Source organism: Microtus oregoni, unplaced genomic scaffold (genome assembly GCF_018167655.1).
Source record: "Microtus oregoni isolate MIOR12 unplaced genomic scaffold, Mior012 000019F_ref0000042, whole genome shotgun sequence".
NCBI lineage: Eukaryota > Metazoa > Chordata > Mammalia > Rodentia > Cricetidae > Microtus > Microtus oregoni.
This window is the reverse complement of record NW_024543078.1, coordinates 8,875,856-8,901,223: the sequence shown is the minus strand read 5'-3', so window position 1 is coordinate 8,901,223 and position 25,368 is coordinate 8,875,856. Positions and strand designations below refer to the sequence as shown.

General features: G+C 41.2%; 1 pseudogene; it reads right to left on the bottom strand.

The window, feature by feature from the left end:
• Positions 1 to 18,242: 18,242 nt before the first annotated feature.
• On the bottom strand, positions 18,243 to 20,211 carry LOC121459701 (annotated as a pseudogene).
• Between the last annotated feature and the right edge of the window lie 5,157 nt (positions 20,212 to 25,368).

The following is a 25,368-nucleotide window of genomic DNA, read 5'->3' as shown; positions in this document are numbered from 1 at the left end:
AGAGCTAGTTCTGTTTGTAGACCTTACTTACACCACTTACCAATCTCCAATACAAATGGTTAAGAGGTAGCTCATTACCTTGAAGCATCTCAGTTCAACATTAGGAGAGACAGGGGCAGATTCGACATAATTATTACACCCAATGAAACCATTGGTAACTGTAATTTTAATATTTTTAAAACTAAACTCAAGTGTTCTGTCTTTTAGGCCTAATCCAATTTGGCTTCTAAATGATTATTAGCTATGATGTATGATCAAATGAGTAATTGGTCAAGGGAGGTCTTAGCAGGGAGATAGATCTCAAAAGATTTTAATGAGCAGACATTCACATGCCAGACATCTTCCAAGATTTCAGTGAAAATTCATTAGCATACAAAGTAACATGATTAATACAAATAGAATTATTAGACTAATGCAGAGGTTTTTGGCTGATACAGAAAGTCAATGGTAATGTGATGAATGTGGCAACCATGGAGTGTTGCCCTCAGCATGAAGAGAACAACATCTTGGATAAGCAAAGGATTAGACTACAAACCACAATATCACTAACAGATTAAGACATTAGCATATTCTTAAGGCAACAAAAGCAAAAAATCAGTGGTTTCTATCCTTCAAAAATGCGACTGAAATAAAAGCAGACATCACTTTTCTGGGGTTAGAATTGCATACAACGATATTAATACATGAGTTCTCCAGAATTCATTATCTGGTAATTGCAGCATAATGAGTATAAAATCACCAAACTCAGCGAGATAATATCAGTTCCCCATGCTAACAGAATATTAAGTAGGAGACTTCATGAATAGGTCAGCCAGACATGCTGAGAAAGGACACAGGCCCCAAAGGCACAAAGATGATGCTATGCCTAGGAAAAAAAAAACCCACACATCTCAATGAGTTTACTCCATATTCATTCTGAACTGTTAAAAACCAATCTCTGTCTCTATCTCCAACTCTCTCCCCTCACAAACACAGTCAATTTTCAAAAAAGGTAGAAAACACACACAAACACAGAAACACATACACACAGGCAAACAGGTCAGACCACGAAATGGTAAATCTAATGAACTGAGTTCCATATCAGAGAATACAATAAACAGCAAGTGTCTGACATACATAATCCCAATATGCTGATATCTCGATTAGAAGCAGAGAGTAGAACAGCCCTGAAACCTAAAAAGCAACGAGAATGGAAAATGAAGAGCACGTGAATCACTGAAAGATCATCTCATAACAAGGAAAAGTAGAGAGCCGTTCCTGAAGGTCTTCTTTGAACCTCACAAACAGAAAGACAAATACACATACACACACATACAGAGATACAACACACATACACATGACCCAGAGCACGACCCTTTTAAGATTCTCAAACTCTGGGCTTTGAATCAAACAGAAAGGAAGCAAAGGTTACAAAATAACAGTAGTTACAGTGAAAAAAATTCGCTGAGCAAAGAAATATTTGGGGACTATAAATCAAGACCCTGGCATTAACAATTAAGTTCTTCTAAAGTGAATAAAACTTAGTGATATTTTAATGAAAACTTACATCTCAAACTTTCCTTAAAGGGTAAAGAAACCAAGAAAGAAGAATTTCATCCTGCAAAGGATGAGGATGGCATTGTACACCTGCCTACCGCCAACACTGAATTACCTTCATCACCAGGTACAAGTCACAGAGGTGTCACTCTTCAGGATTTGGAGAAAATTACACTTCACGACACCACAATGGATCACACACGTACTAAACGACTTACACTGGGCATGCAAGGGGAGACCACATGCTGACTCTGAGCTTCCTCTTGGTAGCCACACTGGAGACAACATGGACAATCTGAAACATTATTTATTTGACAGTTTAAAAAATTTGTAATGTATTTGAAAACAATCAAAACCATGAACTTTGTTACTAAAAGGGGCCCTCTAGGTTCTCCACAATGATACTGAGTATACACACAAGGGGTTCAAATTGTTATGTCTTAAAACAGGCATCTTTAAAAGAAAAAAAAAACTCAGTCAACTACCATTTAACTTGTTTTAATGTTTCTTCACAAATGATGAAAATACAAAAGTACACACAGTAAAAATCATGACTTTGTGGCCAACATAATAAATGTGGAATTTTAAATTTAAAACATTTTCGGGTGTTAAAATATAAATCTGGTCATCCATGCAGCTCTGCAGGTCTCTCTAGAAGGGCCAGTATATAAGTTCCTGACTGTTCTCTCTGCAGGACCAGGAGGGCACACAGGACTATGTCATGTTCCTCCACGAAAGCTAACTCGGTCCAAGATTCTGACAACTCTGAAGCCATATGTGCCTCCACCAGTGCTACCTCGGGTCATTTCTGCAGGACCACCACAGGCAGAAAGTCCGCATCCTCCTCGCTGTATGCCACCAGGGCAGCCTCACCAGGTGAAAACAGAGAGCCAACTTGCGATGGTTATTCTCTGTCCACCCCTAAACACACACACACACACACACACACACACAAACAAACAAACAAAGCTGAGCAGGACCCCTTTGAAGGTTCTCAAACTCTGGGCTTTGAATCAAACAGAAAGGAAGCAAAGGTTACACAATAACAGTAGTTACAGTGATAAAATTTCGCTGAGCAAACAAATATTTGGGGACTATAAATAAAGACCCTGGCATTAACAGATAAGTTCTTCTAAAGTGAGTAAACTTAGTGACATTTTAATGAAAACTTACATCTCAAACTTTCCTTAAAGGTTGAAGAAACTAAGACAGAAGAATTTCGTCCTGCAAAGGATGAGGATGGCATTGTGGCCCTGCCTACCTCCAACACTGAATTACCTTCATCACCAGGTACAAGATACAGAGGTGACATTCTAAAGGATTCAGATAAAATTAAACTTCACGACACCACAATGGATCACAGACGTTCTAAAGGACTTACACTGGGCATGCAAGGGGAGGCCACATGCTGACTCTGAGCTTCCTCTTGGTAGCCACAATGGAGACAACATGGACCCTCTGCAACATTAATTATTTGACAGTTAAAAAAAATTGGAATGTATTTGAAAACATTCACAACCATGAATTTTGTTACAAGAAGGGGCCCTCTCGGTTCTTCAAAATGATACTGAGTAGGCTCACAAGGGGTTCCCATTGTTAAGTCTTAAAACAAGCATCTTTAAAAAAAAAACTCAGTCAACTACCATTTAACTTGTTTTAATGATTCTTCACAAATGGTGAAAATACTAAAGTACACATAGTAATAATCATGACTTGTGGCCAACATTACACATGTGGAATTCTAAATTTAAAACATTTTCTGGTTTTAAAAAATAAATCTAGTCATCCATGTAGCTCTGCAGGTCTCTCTAGTAGGGCCTGTATCTAAGTTCCTGACTATTCTCTCTGCAGGTCCAGGAGGGCACACAGGACCATGTCATGTTCCTCCACGAAAGCTAACTCGGTCCAAGATTCTGACAACTCTGAAGCCATATGTGCCTCCACCAGTGCTACCTCGGGTCATTTCTGCAGGACCACCACAGGCAGAAAGTCTGCCTACTCCTCGCTGCATGCCACCAGGGCAGCCTCCCCAGGTAATAATAGAGAGCCAGCTTGTGAAGTTTATTCTCTGCCAACCCCTAAACACACACACACACACACACACACACACACACACACACACACACATATAAAGCTGAGCAGGTCCCCTTTTAAGGTTCTCAAACTCTGGGATTTGAATCAAACAGAAAGGAAGCAAAGGTTACACAATAACAGTAGTAACAATGATAAAATTTCGCTGAGCAAACAAATATTTGGGGACTATAAATCAAGACCCTGGCATTAACAGATAAGTTCTTCTAAAGTGAATAAAACTTAGTGACATTTTAATGAAAATTTACATCTCAAACTTTCCTTAAAGGTTGAAGAAACCAAGAAAGAAGAATTTCATCCTGCAAAGGATGAGGATGTCATTGTGCCCATGTCTACCGCCAACACTGAATTACCTTCATCTCCAGGTACAAGTCACAGAGGATTCAGAGAAAATTACACTTCAAAACACTACCACGGATCACACACGTTCCTTAGGACATACACTGGGCATGCAAGGGGGAGACCACATGCTGACTCTGAGCTTCCTCTTGTTAGCCACACTGGTGACACCATGTATCCTCTTAAACATTATTTATTTGACATTAAAAAAATGTAATGTATTTGAAAACAATCAAAACAATGATCTTTGTTACAAGAAGGGGCCCTCTCAGTTCTCCACAATGATACTGAGTATGCCCACAAGGGGTTCCCATTGTTAAGTCTTAAACCAAACATCTTTAAAAAAAAAAAAAACTCAATCACCTACCATTTAACCTGTTTTCATGTTTCTTCACAAATGGTGAAAATACTAAAGTACACACAGTAATAATCATGATTTTGTGGCCAATATTATAATTGTGGAATTCTAAATTTAAAACATTTTCTGGTTTAAAAAATAAATCTGGTCATCCATGCAGCTCTGCAGGTCTCTCTAGTAGGGCCGGTATCTAAGTTCCTGACTGTACTCTCTGCAGGTCCAGGAGGGCCCACAGGACCATGTCATGTTCCTCCACGAAAGCTAACTCGGTCCAAGATTCTGACAACTCTGAAGCCATATGTGCCTCCACCAGTGCTACCTCGGGTCATTTCTGCAGGACCACCACAGGCAGAAAGTCTGCCTACTCCTCGCTGCATGCCACCAGGGCAGCCTCACCAGGTGAAAATAGAGAGCCAGCTTGTGATGGTTATTCTCTGCCCACCGCTAAACAAACACACACACACATAAAGCTGAGCAGGTCCCCTTTTAAGGTTCTCAAACTCTGGGCTTTGAATCAAACAGAAAGGAAGCAAAGGTTACACAATAACAGTAGTTACAGTGATAAAATTTCGCTGAGCAAACACATATTTGGGGACTATAAATCAAGACCCTGGCATTAACAGATAAGTTCCTCTAAAGTGAATAAAACTTAGTGAAATTTTAATGAAAATTTACATCTCAAACTTTCCTTAAAGGTTGAAGAAACCAAGAAAGAAGAATTTCATCCTGCAAAGGATGAGGATGTCATTGTGCCCATGTCTACCGCCAACACTGAATTACCTTCATCTCCAGGTACAAGTCACAGAGGATTCAGAGAAAATTACACTTCAAAACACTACAACGGATCACACACGTTCCTTAGGACATACACTGGGCCTGCAAGGTGGAGACCATATGCTGACTCTGAGCTTCCTCTTGTTAGGCACACTGGTGACACCATGTACCCTTGAAACATTATTTATTTGACAGTTAAAAAAAATTGTAATGTATTTGAAAACAAACAAAACCATGATCTTTGTTACAAAAAGGGGGCCTCTAGGTTCTCCACAATGATACTGAGTATGCTCACAAGGGGTTCCCATTGTTAAGTCTTAAAACAAGCATCTTTAAAAGAAAAAAACTCAATCACCTACCATTTAACTTGTTTTAATGTTTTTTCACAAATGGCGAAAATACTAAAGTACACACAGTAATAATCATGACTTGTGGCCATCATTACACGTGTGGAATTCTTAATTTAAAACATTTTCTGGTTTTAAAAAATAAATCTGATCATCCATGCAGGTCTGCAGGTCTATCTAGTAGGGCCGGTATCTAAGTTCCTGACTGTTCTCTTTGCAGGTCCACGAGGGCCCTCAGGACCATGTCATGTTCCTCCACGAAAGCTAACTCGGTCCAAGATTCTGACAACTCTGAAGCCATATGTGCCTCCACCAGTGCTACCTCGGGTCATTTCTGCAGGACCACCACAGGCAGAAAGTCTGCCTACTCCTCGCTGCATGCCACCAGGGCAGCCTCACCAGGTGAAAATAGAGAGCCAGCTTGTGATGGTTATTCTCTGCCCACCCCTAAACACACACACACACACACACACACACAAACACACACACAAACATATAAAGCTGAGCAGGTCCCCTTTTAAGGTTCTCAAACTCTGGGCTTTGAATCAAACAGAAAGGAAGCAAAGGTTACACAATAACAGTAGTAACAGTGATAAAATGTCGCTGAGCAAACAAATATTTGGGGACTATAAATCAAGACCCTGGCATTAACAGATAAGTTCTTCTAAAGTGAATAAAACTTAGTGACATTTTAATGAAAATTTACATCTCAAACTTTCCTTAAAGGTTGAAGAAACCAAGAAAGAAGAATTTCATCCTGCAAAGGATGAGGATGGCATTGTGCCTCTGCCTACCGCCAACACTGAATTACCCGCATCTCCAGGTACAAGTCACAGAGGATTCGGTGAAAATTACTCTTCACAACACTACAACGGATCACACATGTTCCTTAGGACTTACACTGGGCATGCAAGGGGGAGACCACATGCTGACTCTGAGCTTTCTCTTGTTAGCCACACTGGTGACACCATGTATCCTCTTAAACATTATTTATTTGACATTTAAAAAAATGTAATGTATTTGAAAACAATCAAAACCATGATCTTTGTTACAAGAAGGGGCCCTCTCGGATCTCCACAATGATACTGAGTATGTTCACAAGGGGTTCCCATTGGAAAGTCTTAAAACAAACATCTTTTAAAAAAAAAAACTCAATCAACTACCATTTAAATTGTTTTAATGTTTCTTCACAAATGGTGAAAATACTAAAGTACACACAGTAATAATCATGATTTTGTGGCCAATATTATAAATGTGGAATTCTAAATTTAAAACATTTTCTGGTTTAAAAAATAAATCTGGTCATCCATGCAGCTCTGCAGTTCTCTCTAGTAGGGCCGGTATCTAAGTTCCTGACTGTACTCTCTGCAGGTCCAGGAGGGCCCACAGGACCATGTCATGTTCCTCCACGAAAGCTAACTCGGTCCAAGATTCTGACAACTCTGAAGCCATATGTGCCTCCACCAGTGCTACCTCGGGTCATTTCTCCAGGAACACCACAGGCAGAAAGTCTGCCTACTCCTCGCTGCATGCCACCAGGGCAGCCTCACCAGGTGAAAATAGAGAGCCAGCTTGTGATGGTTATTCTCTGCCCACCGCTGAGCACACACACACACACACACACACACAAACACACACACATAAAGCTGAGCAGGTCCCCTTTTAAGGGTCTCAAACTCTGGGCTTTGAATCAAACAGAAAGGAAGCAAAGGTTACACAATAACAGTAGTTACAGTGATAAAATTTCACTGAGTAAACAAATATTTGGGAAGTATAAATCAAGACCCTGGCATTAACAGATAAGTTTTTCTAAAGTGAGTAAACTTAGTGACATTTTAATGAAAACTTACATCTCAAACTTTCCTTAAAGGTTGAAGAAACCAAGAAAGAAGAATTTCGTCCTGCAAAGGATGAGGATGTCATTGTGCCCATGTCTACCGCCAACACTGAATTACCCGCATCTCCAGGTACAAGTCACAGAGGATTCGGTGAAAATTACACTTCACAACACTACAACGGATCACACATGTTCCTTAGGACTTACACTGGGCATGCAAGGGGGAGACCACATGCTGACTCTGAGCTTTCTCTTGTTAGCCACACTGGTGACACCATGTATCCTCTTAAACATTATTTATTTGACATTTAAAAAAATGTAATGTATTTGAAAACAATCAAAACCATGATCTTTGTTACAAGAAGGGGCCCTCTCGGATCTCCACAATGATACTGAGTATGTTCACAAGGGGTTCCCATTGGAAAGTCTTAAAACAAACATCTTTAAAAAAAAAAACTCAATCAACTACCATTTAACTTGTTTTCATGTTTCTTCACAAATGGTGAAAATACTAAAGTACACACAGTAATAATCATGATTTTGTGACCAATATTATAATTGTGGAATTCTAAATTTAAAACATTTTCTGGTTTAAAAAATAAATCTGGTCATCCATTCAGCTCTGCAGGTCTCTCTAGTAGGGCCGGTATCTAAGTTCCTGACTGTTCTCTTTGCAGGTCCAGGAGGGCCCACAGGACCATGTCATGTTCCTCCACGAAAGCTAACTCGGTCCAAGATTCTGACAACTCTGAAGCCATATGTGCCTCCACCAGTGCTACCTCGGGTCATTTCTGCAGGACCACCACAGGCAGAAAGTCTGCCTACTCCTCGCTGCATGCCACCAGGGCAGCCTCCCCAGGTAAAAATAGAGAGCCAGCTTGTGAAGTTCATTCTCTGCCAACCCTTAAACACACACACACACACACACACAAACAAATAAAGCTGAGCAGGTCCCCTTTTAAGGTTCTCAAACTCTGGGCTTTGAATCAAACAGAAAGGAAGCAAAGGTTACACAATAACAGTAGTTACAGTGATAAAATTTCACTGAGTAAACAAATATTTGGGAACTATAAATCAAGACCCTGGCATTAACAGATAAGTTTTTCTAAAGTGAGTAAACTTAGTGACATTTTAATGAAAACTTAAATCTCAAACTTTCCTTAAAGGTTGAAGAAACCAAGAAAGAAGAATTTCATCCTGCAAAGGATGAGGATGGCATTGTGCCTCTGCCTACCGCCAACACTGAATTACCCGCATCTCCAGGTACAAGTCACAGAGGATTCGGTGAAAATTACTCTTCACAACACTACAACGGATCACACATGTTCCTTAGGACTTACACTGGGCATGCAATGGGGAGACCACATGCTGACTCTGAGCTTTCTCTTGTTAGCCACACTGGTGACACCATGTATCCTCTTAAACATTATTTATTTGACATTTAAAAAAATGTAATGTATTTGAAAACAATCAAAACCATGATCTTTGTTACAAGAAGGGGCCCTCTCGGATCTCCACAATGATACTGAGTATGTTCACAAGGGGTTCCCATTGGAAAGTCTTAAACCAAACATCTTTAAAAAAAAAAAACTCAATCAACTACCATTTAAATTGTTTTAATGTTTCTTCACAAATGGTGAAAATACTAAAGTACACACAGTAATAATCATGATTTTGTGGCCAATATTATAAATGTGGAATTCTAAATTTAAAACATTTTCTGGTTTAAAAAATAAATCTGGTCATCCATGCAGCTCTGCAGTTCTCTCTAGTAGGGCCGGTATCTAAGTTCCTGACTGTACTCTCTGCAGGTCCAGGAGGGCCCACAGGACCATGTCATGTTCCTCCACGAAAGCTAACTCGGTCCAAGATTCTGACAACTCTGAAGCCATATGTGCCTCCACCAGTGCTACCTCGGGTCATTTCTCCAGGAACACCACAGGCAGAAAGTCTGCCTACTCCTCGCTGCATGCCACCAGGGCAGCCTCACCAGGTAAAATAGAGAGCCAGCTTGTGATGGTTATTCTCTGCCCACCGCTGAGCACACACACACACACACACACAAACACACACACATAAAGCTGAGCAGGTCCCCTTTTAAGGGTCTCAAACTCTGGGCTTTGAATCAAACAGAAAGGAAGCAAAGGTTACACAATAACAGTAGTTACAGTGATAAAATTTCACTGAGTAAACAAATATTTGGGAAGTATAAATCAAGACCCTGGCATTAACAGATAAGTTTTTCTAAAGTGAGTAAACTTAGTGACATTTTAATGAAAACTTAAATCTCAAACTTTCCTTAAAGGTTGAAGAAACCAAGAAAGAAGAATTTCGTCCTGCAAAGGATGAGGATGTCATTGTGCCCATGTCTACCGCCAACACTGAATTACCCGCATCTCCAGGTACAAGTCACAGAGGATTCGGTGAAAATTACACTTCACAACACTACAACGGATCACACATGTTCCTTAGGACTTACACTGGGCATGCAAGGGGGAGACCACATGCTGACTCTGAGCTTTCTCTTGTTAGCCACACTGGTGACACCATGTATCCTCTTAAACATTATTTATTTGACATTTAAAAAAATGTAATGTATTTGAAAACAATCAAAACCATGATCTTTGTTACAAGAAGGGGCCCTCTCGGATCTCCACAATGATACTGAGTATGTTCACAAGGGGTTCCCATTGGAAAGTCTTAAACCAAACATCTTTAAAAAAAAAAAACTCAATCAACTACCATTTAACTTGTTTTCATGTTTCTTCACAAATGGTGAAAATACTAAAGTACACACAGTAATAATCATGATTTTGTGGCCAATATTATAATTGTGGAATTCTAAATTTAAAACATTTTCTGGTTTAAAAAATAAATCTGGTCATCCATTCAGCTCTGCAGGTCTCTCTAGTAGGGCCGGTATCTAAGTTCCTGACTGTTCTCTTTGCAGGTCCAGGAGGGCCCACAGGACCATGTCATGTTCCTCCACGAAAGCTAACTCGGTCCAAGATTCTGACAACTCTGAAGCCATATGTGCCTCCACCAGTGCTACCTCGGGTCATTTCTGCAGGACCACCACAGGCAGAAAGTCTGCCTACTCCTCGCTGCATGCCACCAGGGCAGCCTCCCCAGGTAAAAATAGAGAGCCAGCTTGTGAAGTTCATTCTCTGCCAACCCTTAAACACACACACACACACACACACACACAAACAAATAAAGCTGAGCAGGTCCCCTTTTAAGGTTCTCAAACTCTGGGCTTTGAATCAAACAGAAAGGAAGCAAAGGTTACACAATAACAGTAGTTACAGTGATAAAATTTCACTGAGTAAACAAATATTTGGGAACTATAAATCAAGACCCTGGCATTAACAGATAAGTTTTTCTAAAGTGAGTAAACTTAGTGACATTTTAATGAAAACTTAAATCTCAAACTTTCCTTAAAGGTTGAAGAAACCAAGAAAGAAGAATTTCATCCTGCAAAGGATGAGGATGGCATTGTGCCTCTGCCTACCGCCAACACTGAATTACCCGCATCTCCAGGTACAAGTCACAGAGGATTCGGTGAAAATTACTCTTCACAACACTACAACGGATCACACATGTTCCTTAGGACTTACACTGGGCATGCAAGGGGGAGACCACATGCTGACTCTGAGCTTTCTCTTGTTAGCCACACTGGTGACACCATGTATCCTCTTAAACATTATTTATTTGACATTTAAAAAAATGTAATGTATTTGAAAACAATCAAAACCATGATCTTTGTTACAAGAAGGGGCCCTCTCGGATCTCCACAATGATACTGAGTATGTTCACAAGGGGTTCCCATTGGAAAGTCTTAAACCAAACATCTTTAAAAAAAAAAAACTCAATCAACTACCATTTAAATTGTTTTAATGTTTCTTCACAAATGGTGAAAATACTAAAGTACACACAGTAATAATCATGATTTTGTGGCCAATATTATAAATGTGGAATTCTAAATTTAAAACATTTTCTGGTTTAAAAAATAAATCTGGTCATCCATGCAGCTCTGCAGTTCTCTCTAGTAGGGCCGGTATCTAAGTTCCTGACTGTACTCTCTGCAGGTCCAGGAGGGCCCACAGGACCATGTCATGTTCCTCCACGAAAGCTAACTCGGTCCAAGATTCTGACAACTCTGAAGCCATATGTGCCTCCACCAGTGCTACCTCGGGTCATTTCTGCAGGACCACCACAGGCAGAAAGTCTGCCTACTCCTCGCTGCATGCCACCAGGGCAGCCTCACCAGGTAAAATAGAGAGCCAGCTTGTGATGGTTATTCTCTGCCCACCGCTGAGCACACACACACACACACACACAAACACACACACATAAAGCTGAGCAGGTCCCCTTTTAAGGGTCTCAAACTCTGGGCTTTGAATCAAACGGAAAGGAAGCAAAGGTTACACAATAACAGTAGTTACAGTGATAAAATTTCACTGAGTAAACAAATATTTGGGAAGTATAAATCAAGACCCTGGCATTAACAGATAAGTTTTTCTAAAGTGAGTAAACTTAGTGACATTTTAATGAAAACTTACATCTCAAACTTTCCTTAAAGGTTGAAGAAACCAAGAAAGAAGAATTTCGTCCTGCAAAGGATGAGGATGTCATTGTGCCCATGTCTACCCATGTCTACCGCCAACACTGAATTACCATGTCTACCCATGTCTACCGCCAACACTGAATTACCCGCATCTCCAGGTACAAGTCACAGAGGATTCGGTGAAAATTACTCTTCACAACACTACAACGGATCACACATGTTCCTTAGGACTTACACTGGGCATGCAAGGGGGAGACCACATGCTGACTCTGAGCTTTCTCTTGTTAGCCACACTGGTGACACCATGTATCCTCTTAAACATTATTTATTTGACATTTAAAAAAATGTAATGTATTTGAAAACAATCAAAACCATGATCTTTGTTACAAGAAGGGGCCCTCTCGGATCTCCACAATGATACTGAGTAAGTTCACAAGGGGTTCCCATTGGAAAGTCTTAAAACAAACATCTTTAAAAAAAAAAAACTCAATCAACTACCATTTAACTTGTTTTCATGTTTCTTCACAAATGGTGAAAATACTAAAGTACACACAGTAATAATCATGATTTTGTGGCCAATATTATAATTGTGGAATTCTAAATTTAAAACATTTTCTGGTTTAAAAAATAAATCTGGTCATCCATTCAGCTCTGCAGGTCTCTCTAGTAGGGCCGGTATCTAAGTTCCTGACTGTTCTCTTTGCAGGTCCAGGAGGGCCCACAGGACCATGTCATGTTCCTCCACGAAAGCTAACTCGGTCCAAGATTCTGACAACTCTGAAGCCATATGTGCCTCCACCAGTGCTACCTCGGGTCATTTCTGCAGGACCACCACAGGCAGAAAGTCTGCCTACTCCTCGCTGCATGCCACCAGGGCAGCCTCCCCAGGTAAAAATAGAGAGCCAGCTTGTGAAGTTCATTCTCTGCCAACCCTTAAACACACACACACACACACACACACACAAACAAATAAAGCTGAGCAGGTCCCCTTTTAAGGTTCTCAAACTCTGGGCTTTGAATCAAACAGAAAGGAAGCAAAGGTTACACAATAACAGTAGTTACAGTGATAAAATTTCACTGAGTAAACAAATATTTGGGAACTATAAATCAAGACCCTGGCATTAACAGATAAGTTTTTCTAAAGTGAGTAAACTTAGTGACATTTTAATGAAAACTTAAATCTCAAACTTTCCTTAAAGGTTGAAGAAACCAAGAAAGAAGAATTTCATCCTGCAAAGGATGAGGATGGCATTGTGCCTCTGCCTACCGCCAACACTGAATTACCCGCATCTCCAGGTACAAGTCACAGAGGATTCGGTGAAAATTACTCTTCACAACACTACAACGGATCACACATGTTCCTTAGGACTTACACTGGGCATGCAAGGGGGAGACCACATGCTGACTCTGAGCTTTCTCTTGTTAGCCACACTGGTGACACCATGTATCCTCTTAAACATTATTTATTTGACATTTAAAAAAATGTAATGTATTTGAAAACAATCAAAACCATGATCTTTGTTACAAGAAGGGGCCCTCTCGGATCTCCACAATGATACTGAGTATGTTCACAAGGGGTTCCCATTGGAAAGTCTTAAACCAAACATCTTTAAAAAAAAAAAACTCAATCAACTACCATTTAAATTGTTTTAATGTTTCTTCACAAATGGTGAAAATACTAAAGTACACACAGTAATAATCATGATTTTGTGGCCAATATTATAAATGTGGAATTCTAAATTTAAAACATTTTCTGGTTTAAAAAATAAATCTGGTCATCCATGCAGCTCTGCAGTTCTCTCTAGTAGGGCCGGTATCTAAGTTCCTGACTGTACTCTCTGCAGGTCCAGGAGGGCCCACAGGACCATGTCATGTTCCTCCACGAAAGCTAACTCGGTCCAAGATTCTGACAACTCTGAAGCCATATGTGCCTCCACCAGTGCTACCTCGGGTCATTTCTGCAGGACCACCACAGGCAGAAAGTCTGCCTACTCCTCGCTGCATGCCACCAGGGCAGCCTCACCAGGTAAAATAGAGAGCCAGCTTGTGATGGTTATTCTCTGCCCACCGCTGAGCACACACACACACACACACACAAACACACACACATAAAGCTGAGCAGGTCCCCTTTTAAGGGTCTCAAACTCTGGGCTTTGAATCAAACGGAAAGGAAGCAAAGGTTACACAATAACAGTAGTTACAGTGATAAAATTTCACTGAGTAAACAAATATTTGGGAAGTATAAATCAAGACCCTGGCATTAACAGATAAGTTTTTCTAAAGTGAGTAAACTTAGTGACATTTTAATGAAAACTTACATCTCAAACTTTCCTTAAAGGTTGAAGAAACCAAGAAAGAAGAATTTCGTCCTGCAAAGGATGAGGATGTCATTGTGCCCATGTCTACCGCCAACACTGAATTACCCGCATCTCCAGGTACAAGTCACAGAGGATTCGGTGAAAATTACTCTTCACAACACTACAACGGATCACACATGTTCCTTAGGACCTACACTGGGCATGCAAGGGGGAGACCACATGCTGACTCTGAGCTTCCTCTTGTTAGCCACACTGGTGACACCATGTATCCTCTTAAACATTATTTATTTGACGTTTAAAAAAAATTGTAATGTATTTGAAAACAATCAAAACCATGATCTTTGTTACAAGAAGGGGCCCTCTCAGGTCTCCACAATGATACTGAGTATGCTCACAAGGGGTTCCCATTGTTAAGTCTTAAAACAAGCATCTTTAAAAGAAAAAAAAATTCAGTCAACTACCATTTAACGTGTTTTAATGTTTCTTCACAAATGGTGAAAATACTAAAGTACACACAGTAATAATCATGATTTTGTGGCCAATAGTATAATTGTGGAATTCTAAATTTAAAACATTTTCTGGTTTAAAAAATAAATCTGGTCATCCATTCAGCTCTGCAGGTCTCTCTAGTAGGGCCGTTATCTAAGTTCCTGACTGTTTTCTCTGCAGGTCCAGGAGGGCCCACAGGACCATGTCATGTTCCTCCACGAAAGCTAACTCGGTCCAAGATTCTGACAACTCTGAAGCCATATGTGCCTCCACCAGTGCTACCTCGGGTCATTTCTGCAGGACCACCACAGGCAGAAAGTCCGCATCCTCCTCGCTGCATGCCACCAGCGCAGCCTCACCAGGTGAAATCAGAGAGCCACCTTGTGATGGTTATTCTCTGCCCACCCCTAAACACACACACACACACACACACACACACACACACACACACACACAAACATATAAAGCTGAGCAGGTCCCCTTTTAAGGTTCTCAAACTCGGGGCTTTGAATCAAACAGAAAGGAAGCAAAGGTTACACAATAACAGTAGTAACAGTGATAAAATTTCGCTGAGCAAACAAATATTTGGGGACTATAAATCAAGACCCTGGCATTAACAGATAAGTTCTTCTAAAGCGAATAAAACTTAGTGACATTTTAATGAAAATTTACATCTCAAACTTTCCTTAAAGGTTGAAGAAACCAAGAAAGAAGAATTTCATCCTGCAAAGGATGAGGATGTCATTGTGCCCATGTCTACTGCCAACACTGAATTACCTTCATCTCCAGGTACAAGTCACAGATGATTCGGAGAAAATTACCTTTCACAACACTAGAACGGATCACACACGTTCCTTAGGACTTACACTGGGCATGCAAGGGGGAGACCACATGCTGACTCTGATCTTCCTCTTCTTAGCCACACTGTTGTAACCATGTATCCTCTTAAACATTATTTATTTGACATTTAAAAAAAATTGTAATGTATTTGAAAACAATCAAAACCATGATCTTTGTTAAAAGAAGGGGCCCTCTCGGGTCTCCACAATGATACTGAGTATGCTCACAAGGGGTTCCCATTGTTAAGTCTTAAAACAAGCATCTTTAAAAGAAAAAAAAACTCAGTCAACTACCATTTAACTTGTTTTCATGTTTCTTCACAAATGGTGAAAATACCAAAGTACACACAGTAATAATCCTGACTTGTGGCCAACATTATACATGTAGAATGCTAAATTTAAAACATTTCTGGTTTTAAAAAAATAAATCTTGACATCATGTAGTTCTGCAGGTCTCTCTAGTAGGGCCGGTATCTAAGTTCCTGACTGTTATCTCTGCATGTCCAGGAGGGCCCACAGGACCATGTCATGTTCCTCCACGAAAGCTAACTCGGTCCAAGATTCTGACAACTCTGAAGCCATATGTGCCTCCACCAGTGCTACCTCGGGTCATTTCTGCAGGACCACCACAGGCAGAAAGTCTGCCTACTCCTCGCTGCATGCCACCAGGGCAGCCTCACCAGGTGAAAATAGAGAGCCAGCTTGTGATGATTATTCTCTGCCCTCCCCTAACCACACACACACACCGAACACATAAACCTGAGCAGGTCCCCTTTTAAGGTTCTCAAACTCTGGGCTTTGAATCAAACAGAAAGGAAGCAAAGGTTACACAATAACAGTAGTAACAGTGATAAAATTTAGCTGAGCAAAAAAATATTTGGGGACTATAAATCAAGACCCTGGCATTAACAGATAAATTCTTCTAAAGTGAATAAAACTTAGTGACATTTTAATGAAAATTTACATCTCAAACTTTCCTTAAAGGTTGAAGAAACCAAGAAAGAAGAATTTCATCCTGCAAAGGATGAGGATGTCATTGTGCCCATGTCTACCGCCAAAACTGAATTACCCTCATCTCCAGGTACAAGTCACAGAGGGTTCGGAGAAAATTACACTTCACAACACTACAATGGATCACACACGTTCCTTAGGACTTACACTGGCCATGCAAGGGGGAGACCACATGTTGACTCTGAGCTTCCTCCTGTTAGCCACACTGGTGACACCATGTACCCTCTGAAACATTGTTTATTTGACATTTAAAAAAAATTTGGAATGTATTTGAAAATAATCAAAACCATGATCTTGTTACAAGAAGGGGCCCTCTCGGGTCTCCACAATGATACTGAGTATACTCTCAAGGGGTTCCCATTGTTAAGTCTTAATACAAGCATCTTTAAAAGAAAAAATAATTCAGTCAACTACCATTTAACGTGTTTTAATGTTTTTTCACAAATGGTGAAAACACTAAAGTACACACAGTAATAATCATGATTTTGTGGCCAATATTATAAATGTGGAATTCTAAATTTAAAACATTTCTGGTTTTAAAAAATAAATCTGGTCATCCATGCAGCTCTGCAGGTCTCTCTAGTAGGGCCAGTATCAAAGTTCCTGACTGTTCTCTTGCAGGTCCAGGAGGGCCCACAGGACCATGTCATGTTCCTCCACGAAAGCTAACTCGGTCCAAGATTCTGACAACTCTGAAGCCATATGTGCCTCCACCAGTGCTACCTCGGGTCATTTCTGCAGGACCACCACAGGCAGAAAGTCTGCATCCTCCTCGCTGCATGCCACCATGGCAGCCTCACCAGGTGAAAACAGAGAGCCACCTTGTGAAGTTTATTCTCTTCCCACCCCTTAACACACACACACACACACACACACACACACACATAAAGCTGAGCAAGTCCCCTTTTAAGGTTCTCAAACTCTGGGCTTTGAATCAAACAGAAAGGAAGCAAAGGTTACACAATAACAGTAGTTACAGTGATAAAATTTCGCTGAGCAAACAAATATTTGGGGACTATAAATCAGGACCCTGGCATTAACAGATAAGTTCTTCTAAAGTGAGTATACTTAGTGACATTTTAATGAAATCTTACATCTCAAACTTTCCTTAAAGGTTGAAGAAACCAAGAAAGAAGAATTTCGTCCTGCAAAGGATGAGGATGTCATTGTGCCCCTGCTTACCGCCAACACTGAGTTACCTTCATCTCCAGGTACAAGTCACAGACGTGACATTCTTTAGGATTCAGAGAAAATTACACTTCACGACACCACAACGGATCACAAACGTTCTTTAGGACTTACCCTTGGCATGCAAGGGGAGGCCACATGCTGACTCTGAGCTTCCTCTTGGTAGCCACACTGGAGACAACATGGACCCTCTGCAACATTAATTATTTCACAGTTAAAAAAAATTGGAATGTATTTGAAAACATTCACAACCATGAATTTTGTTACAAGAAGGGGCCCTCTCGGTTCTCCACAATGATACTGAGTATGCTCACAAGGGGTTCCCATTGTTATGTCTTAAAACAGGCATCTTTAAAAGAAAAAAAAAAAACTCAGTCACCTACCATTTAACTTGTTTTAATACTTCTTCACAAATGCTGAAAATACTAAAGTACACACAGTAATAATTATGACTTCGTGGCCACATTATAAATGTGGAATTCTAAATTTAAAACATTTTCTGGTTTTAAAAAATAAATCTGGTCATCCATGTAGCTCTGCAGGTCTCTCTAGTAGGGCCGGTCTCTAAGTTCCTGACTGTTCTTGCCTTTATCCACTTACGCAGGTCCTCCAGGTCCACATCTTCTTCAGTCCACCTGTTCCAACAATGGTCCAGGAGGGCCCACAGGACCATGTCATGTTCCTCCACCAAAGCTAACTCGTTCCAATATTCGGACAACTCTGAAGTCATATGTGCCTCCACCAATGCTACCTCGGAAAAATTCTCCAGGACCACCTTGGTCCATATGGACACCTCTTCTTCCTTGCATGCCACCACTGCAGCCTTGGCCACTATCTCATCCCGGAGGTTGGAAGGGTTGCGGGAGGAAGCCCTCAGGTTTGGGGCCTTACCCTGGTTGCATTCTGTTCTCCAGTTCATTTTCTGAGTTCCACATACCTGCATGGGACACGGCCAATTTCCTGCTCATTGCTGGACATTTCCTCCTCCACATGGGGGTTCCTAAGTAGCCCCAGTGTTTTCATGGGGTGAAGCCCCTTTGTCTCCTCCAATGCCTCCCATGCAACCCATGGGTCCTTTGGGACCTCATGAGCTATTATGACCTCCACGGAGCAGTGGTGGCATTCCTCTCCCCTCACGAGGTGTCATGGCACTCCACATGCTATTCTTTGGAGGTTTCTTTCGCGCATGAGAAGCTTTAAGTATTCTTCCTTGAAAATCCTTTCCATCCAACCATTCCACAGCAGCCTTGGCAGTTGGCAGATCTTCATAGGCCACCGTGGCATCCCCTTTCGGCATTCCTCTCTCCTTATCCAAATAGATGTGGACCATGGGATGCCCAGTTCTCTTGTTCATCTTAACAACCCCACACTGCTTACCGAAGTCTGCCAGATCATCCAGAGTCACATTGTCATTTAAACCTTGCACATAAATTGCACTGTTGTCAGAATCCTCATCAGGATCTATAGGAAGGCCTAGATCAGGACCTTGTCCTTCATCCATGGGTCCACCAGGCTTATTGATGCCACCTTGGTCTCTAATGCCCATTCCACTGCATCCTCCTCCCTGCCCACCTCTGCTCATGCCTCCATGATTAAATCCCCTTCTTCTCCTCTCCCGGTTATTAGGGCCACTCATGTTCTGGTTCTCTCCTGGTTGGAAAATCCTCCAGACTCCTGCCCCCGACACCATTTGGTGTGGTCCTGTCGGAATGAACTCTGTTCCCTGTAGCTGCTGCTCTGTTGGCTATATTGACTTGGAGCCTGGCTGTAGGACCCAGTCTGAGGGGGGTAACTAATGGGAGGCTGCTGCCCATAGCTGCTTTGTTCACCATAGCTACTCTGCTGTCCATAGTTGCTAGGTTGCTCATAGATGTTCTGTTGAGATTAACTGCTCTGATCATAACTAGTTGCTTGTGAAGAGGAAGATAGGATGTGTAGCATAAGATGTGTAGGAGGATAGGGTGGAGATGCAGTGACTGGCTGCATGGGGTAGCTCCCAGGTGCTTGGGGATATCTGTAATTACTCTGTCCATACCCTAGGCCGGGCTGGTTATAAACCCCTGTGATAGATTGAGGTTGACTAGTCTCAGTGGGCTCGTTTGCATCCTGTGGTCTTGCAGGTGCAGCGGCAGCTGCTGGCTGCTGGCCATAGGCTGGGTAGGCAGGCTGGGTGCCATATGCAGACTGAGCTGCACAAGGTTCTTGGGTTGTGGTGACTGGAGCAGTGGTGGTGTCATGAGCACCAGTGCCACATCCTTGAACAGTCTGGCTGTATGACTGGGGGCAGTTGGAGTGGTATCACCAGTGGGAGGCTGTCCATAAGAAGTCACATATTCAGTCTGCCTGTAGGTGGCAGTGCTCTGAGCTGATATCAGTAGGCTGTCCATAGGTTCCATAGCTTTGTTTCCCATAGGCCTGGGTGGTCTGTGCATATCCTTGAGTTTGCTGGGCTGTGTAAGCACTGTAGCCCTGCTGGGCTGCAGCTTGGCTGTAGGTACTGTAATCCGTGGACACCATTTTCTCTCCTTCCTCCTCATTCACTCTTCCTCGGCAACATTCTGACCCTGTTCTTGAAACTTGCTTCTAAGAGAACACAAGTGTGATAGCTTCACTACTGATCAGGAATCTGCTCTTGTTCATGTGCCAGGTGACGCTTTCGACCCTCAGAGTGCTAATGAGGATTTCAGTGCTACCAGTCCAGCTGAATACACCCACTATGCAACTCACTCCAAGGTTCTGCCACTTTGGGAAGCAACAATGGCACTGCTGATGATAACCACCGGAATATGGTTTTTGAAATTTGTATCAACAGTGATGATGTGGGTATTCAACCTAATTTAACATGTGACATGCATTAAAGTGAGTTTAACAAGGTAAGTTAGACCACAGCAGTGGTTTTAAATAGATGATGACTTATGCACTAGAAACCCAATTCTCTTTGGCACCAATACATATCATAACTAAATTTTGTGCTATATATAGGACTCTTTAGCTATTACCTAAAACTAGAAAAAATGCTTATCTTTTCCAATCATATTGAAAATACATCTAACATGAAACTTGTATTGTCTGAATGGCTAAGCAGAGAAATGTAACTGTTAGATATTAGTTTCTATTTTTCTCTGTCCATAAACTGTGACTTGTGTGGATAGCATCATTTTGGAAATAAACACCCCCAAAGAAGCAACATGTGAGAATAAAACCAATGAAATAAGGCTCCACATTGTCACCACTTCTCAAATACAATGGCATTCCTTGTGACATGATACTACATAAGATTCTACTGGTGATGCCTCTGTTATTGCTCATCCTGACACTGCCACAAATGATGTTCTTGATACTACTGACAATTCTTGCTTTTCTTTTTAGTTGCTGCTGGAGCCTATGAGGAGCAATGTCAACAACATAAATTTTCTAAAATATTCCTGAAATTGTCAATGTTTGATGTTAAATATTTCTTGATACCATATATACTGATTTCACTATATAATAGTTTTTTCATTAAAATGTTTTAAAAATATTTTAAACTGTTTCTTGGTATTGTACAAACTGTTGACATGATGTCTTGGTGACATGTTTAAGGAGAAAGCTTCTATAATACCTATCAGAGATAGAACAGATAGTGGCATATCAAATCAGACAGACCAGGAACAGATGTTGGCTGAACACCTGACTATGAAAGAAGAAAAAGGAGAGGCAGAGGGAGAGAGACAGAGGAGGAGACACAGAAAGAGGGAGAGGAACATAGAGACAGGAGGAGACAGAGAGATAGGTTTAGAAAGAGAATGAGAAGCTGGGGTAGGGATTCTTCTGAAAGAGAGGAAGGTCAGGGGAGGGCAGGAGGGAAGAAGATCTAGAACACTAGCATGGACTTTGAACTGTACAGCAGGTACTTGTGCTACTGAAGGAGCCTAGAGGCCGGTCTGTACCTTATTATGGTAATAGACACCACAGGCAGCCAATATTCCCTACTTCCAGTGATAAGAGAAATGACACCTTTGGGTAGAGGATCTAGCTTCACAAGTTTTTAAGCGATGTTGGCTTTTATCTATCCTCCAAAAATCCTCCAAAGTCCAGGTTGAGCCCCTTTCTGGGTATCTGAGCCTGCCATTACAGTTTTAGGAACTGGAGTTCAATAATAGGCGTCAATGAATTTTAGTGGATTTTCTAAGTCACAGACCAGCCTTGTTGAGGTTTCCATACTCAACTCTAACATAAGCAAAAAGCACCACCCAAGCTACTCTATTGGCCTTAAAATCCAAAGAGTTAAAGTGTGGCTGCTTATGTGAATTTCCTTTTTCTGTATTTTTATGGCATCCCATCCCCCAGCACACATTAAGAAAAGTCCCTCACTGAGGGTGGGGCCTTAAGAACCCCTTCCTGTGTGTGATGATCATTGTGTCCTTGACACCATTTTACAGAAACCATCTACAACCTCTGCCTCTCTCTTCCAGAGTAGTCCCTGAACCTTGGAGGGTGTTGTAGTTCAGAGGTCTTGCTGAGGTCTGAGAACTGCACAGTTATGCTTTCTCTAAACTTTGGCCAGGTGTGAGTCTATGCATTCACCAGAGCCCTTTGACTAAAGAAACGTCTTTCATTAGGGATCACAGTTGCTCGATACTCACCTTACTAGACCTGGATGGAGGTGGGTGGGCCTTGTACTTCCCACAGGGCAGGGAACCCTGATTGCTCTTTGGGCTGACAAGGGAGGGGGACTTGATTGGGGGAGGGGGAGGGAAATGGGAGGCGGTGGCGGGGAAGAGACAGAAATCATTAATAAATAAGGAAATAAATTAATTAACATAAAAGAAGTTGCTCAAATGTATAGGTGTCAGCAAGAGTATGTAGAAGGCAGCTTGATTCTATGTAAGTTTAACAAAACAACAACAGAGGGCCTGTTGTGTGGATTCAACACATCAGTGATTAACTCAGGGTCACCAATACTTCTTCAGTGTGGCATTAAGGAAAGAAATAAAAGCACTTCCACTGGGATTCATTTCCAGATTTGAATTTTCTACATGTTCCCTGTCTTCCCTTCTTTGTCTGTTGCATGAATCTAAATCTGTGCCTTTCTGAAGAAGTCTGTCTGTCCCTGTGCTTGTTTTCTTGTATGAGTCTATGTCTGTCCCTACATCTGTCCTTGTGTGTAAATGTGTGTGTCTGCCCCTTTTGTTGCTCATTCTTTTATTGAATTTCCCCATAAGAATCACCTGGGGAAGGAGTGGGATACTTTACAGAATCATTTGTGGGGTCTTACAAGGGATGAAGGTAATAACTGCAACTGATCCCAACTAACCCAGACAACAAAAAACATTACAAACACCATGTTTGCCCAGTAATGCTGCTGTGTTCAATTGTTTTGGTGGATATTCATTTGAGTGTTTTCAACTTCTATGTTTGCTGTTTTATATAAACGATAAACATTTGTTCTGTATCAGGGGGCACAGAAGAAAATAAGATTACTTAAGTTTAGTTTAGTTTGTAAAAGGTGGCTATGCAGGAAGACCAAGCAAAGTAGTGGTCATTGTTATATTGTTCTCTTAAAAGTAGGTTAACAATCAGTTTGAGTACACAGTAAGATAGCATCCTTATATCTTAAATGACCTCAAAGCATGTTATGAACTCTGGCTGTGATGTCCAGCAAAGGTTCCAGTCTGTAGAATCAGAGAGATTTCCATATTACATCACCACGGCCTTAGTCATTGGGCTCTGAACCAGGTTTACAGAACCAGCCAAGAGTTCGCTACTGCGTGGTAGACCTAAGATCAAATCACAAAGTTTATTGTTCCTATAAGAGTCAACACACTATCACATGGAAAATATCTTGCCAGGCAAGTTGTCACATGCAGGGTCTACAGATTGGTAGAATCATTGCCAACTTTCCTCATCCAGTAGCTTGCATAGAAGCTTCTAGGACTGTGGAAGCTATCCAGCACAGAGGCAACATTACCTTTAAATGTCCTATATCCCAAGTGTATAGTGTGTTCAGAATCATCCACCAATCTAATTCTCATGTGTAAATGAGGACATTGGTAGCAGCCTGTAATGTTTGACAGGCACCCCCTTACTTCACAGCTCAGAGGGAACTATCTCACAGTATTGGAACCTTTGTTTAGTCAACTTAATCTTTGGGAGAAACGTTACCCATACGTGCAGGGCTCCTTCAGTCAGTTGTTTTACTTAGGCTTCCAAGCATGCAACTCCATTCACTAGGCTTGGTGGCAAACCACGGTACATGTGTAGAGGTCAGAGCATCATTTTCTGGATCATTTTCTTACTTCTACCATGTGGTTTCCCAACATCAAAATCAACAGCATCATATGCTGGCATCAAGCACCCTTACATGCTAAACTATTTAACCAGCCCCTCAAATGGTTTTAAAGGACTTCAAATGTAGTATTTTTCCAAAAGGATTTTTTCCTCCATGCTTAATTTTGGTTAACCCTTTCTCCACCACCACACTTCTCCCATCGCTGATGAAAACTTTCCACTTGCAAGATTTCTTTACCCTTCCACAGTGCATTTCCTCTGCCATCCCACGTCCCTCCAGGCCTGTTCTCCTCTATGATCCATTTCATGCTTTGAGTTTTACAGACACTCAAAATTAAAAACGTTCATCTGAAAATTCAAAGCTTGGAACCACATGTAAGATAAATAATTCAATTAAAAAATGGGGTACAGAACCACACAGAATTCTCAGAAGAATCTCAAATGGCTGTAAGACATTTAAGGAAAGGTTCAACATCCTTGGCCATTAGAGAAATGCAAATCAAAACAACTCTGAGATACCATCTTACACCTGTAAGAATGGCTAAGATCAAACACACTAATGATAGACTATGCTGGAGAGGATATAGAGTTAGGGAAACACTCCTCCATTGATGGTGGAAACTCAAACCTGCATATCCACTTTGGAAATCAGCATGGTGGTTTATCAGAAAATTGGGAATCAACATACCTCAAGACCCAACAATACCACTCTTGGGCATATACCCAAAGGATGCTCAACCTTAATATAAGGACATCTGTTCAACTATATTCATAACAGCATTATTTGTTTATTTCCAAAACCCAGGTAAAAGCTGCCCTTCAACCAAAGAATGGATAAGGAAAATGTGGTACATTTACACCATGGATTACTACTCAAGGGTAAAAAGTAACGACATCTTGATATTTGCGTGCAAATATATGGAACTAGAAAAAACCATCCTGAGTGAGATAACCCAGACTCAGAAAGATGAACATGGTATATACTCATAAGTGGATACTAACTGTAAAGCAAAGGATAATGAGTCTATAGTCCACAATCCCACAGAAGCTAAGTAACAAGGTGAGCCCTAAGAAAAACATACTAGATCCACCTTAGAAAGGGGAAATAGGTAAGATGACCTCACAAAATTGGGAGTATGGGGTATAGCGAGAAAGGAGAATGGAAGGGAAAGAGGAGGGAAGATGGAAGCGGGGAGGAGAACTTGAGGGAATGGGATAGTTGAGAAGGAGGAAAGACAAAGATGAGAGCAAGGAAAGGGATATTTTGATTCAGGGAGCCATTATGGGACTAACAAGAAACCTGACACTAGGGAAATTCCCAGGAATCCACAAGATGACCCAGCTATGTCCCTAAGTAATAGAGGAGAGGGTGCCCAATCTGGCCTTGCTTTGTAGTCAGATTGA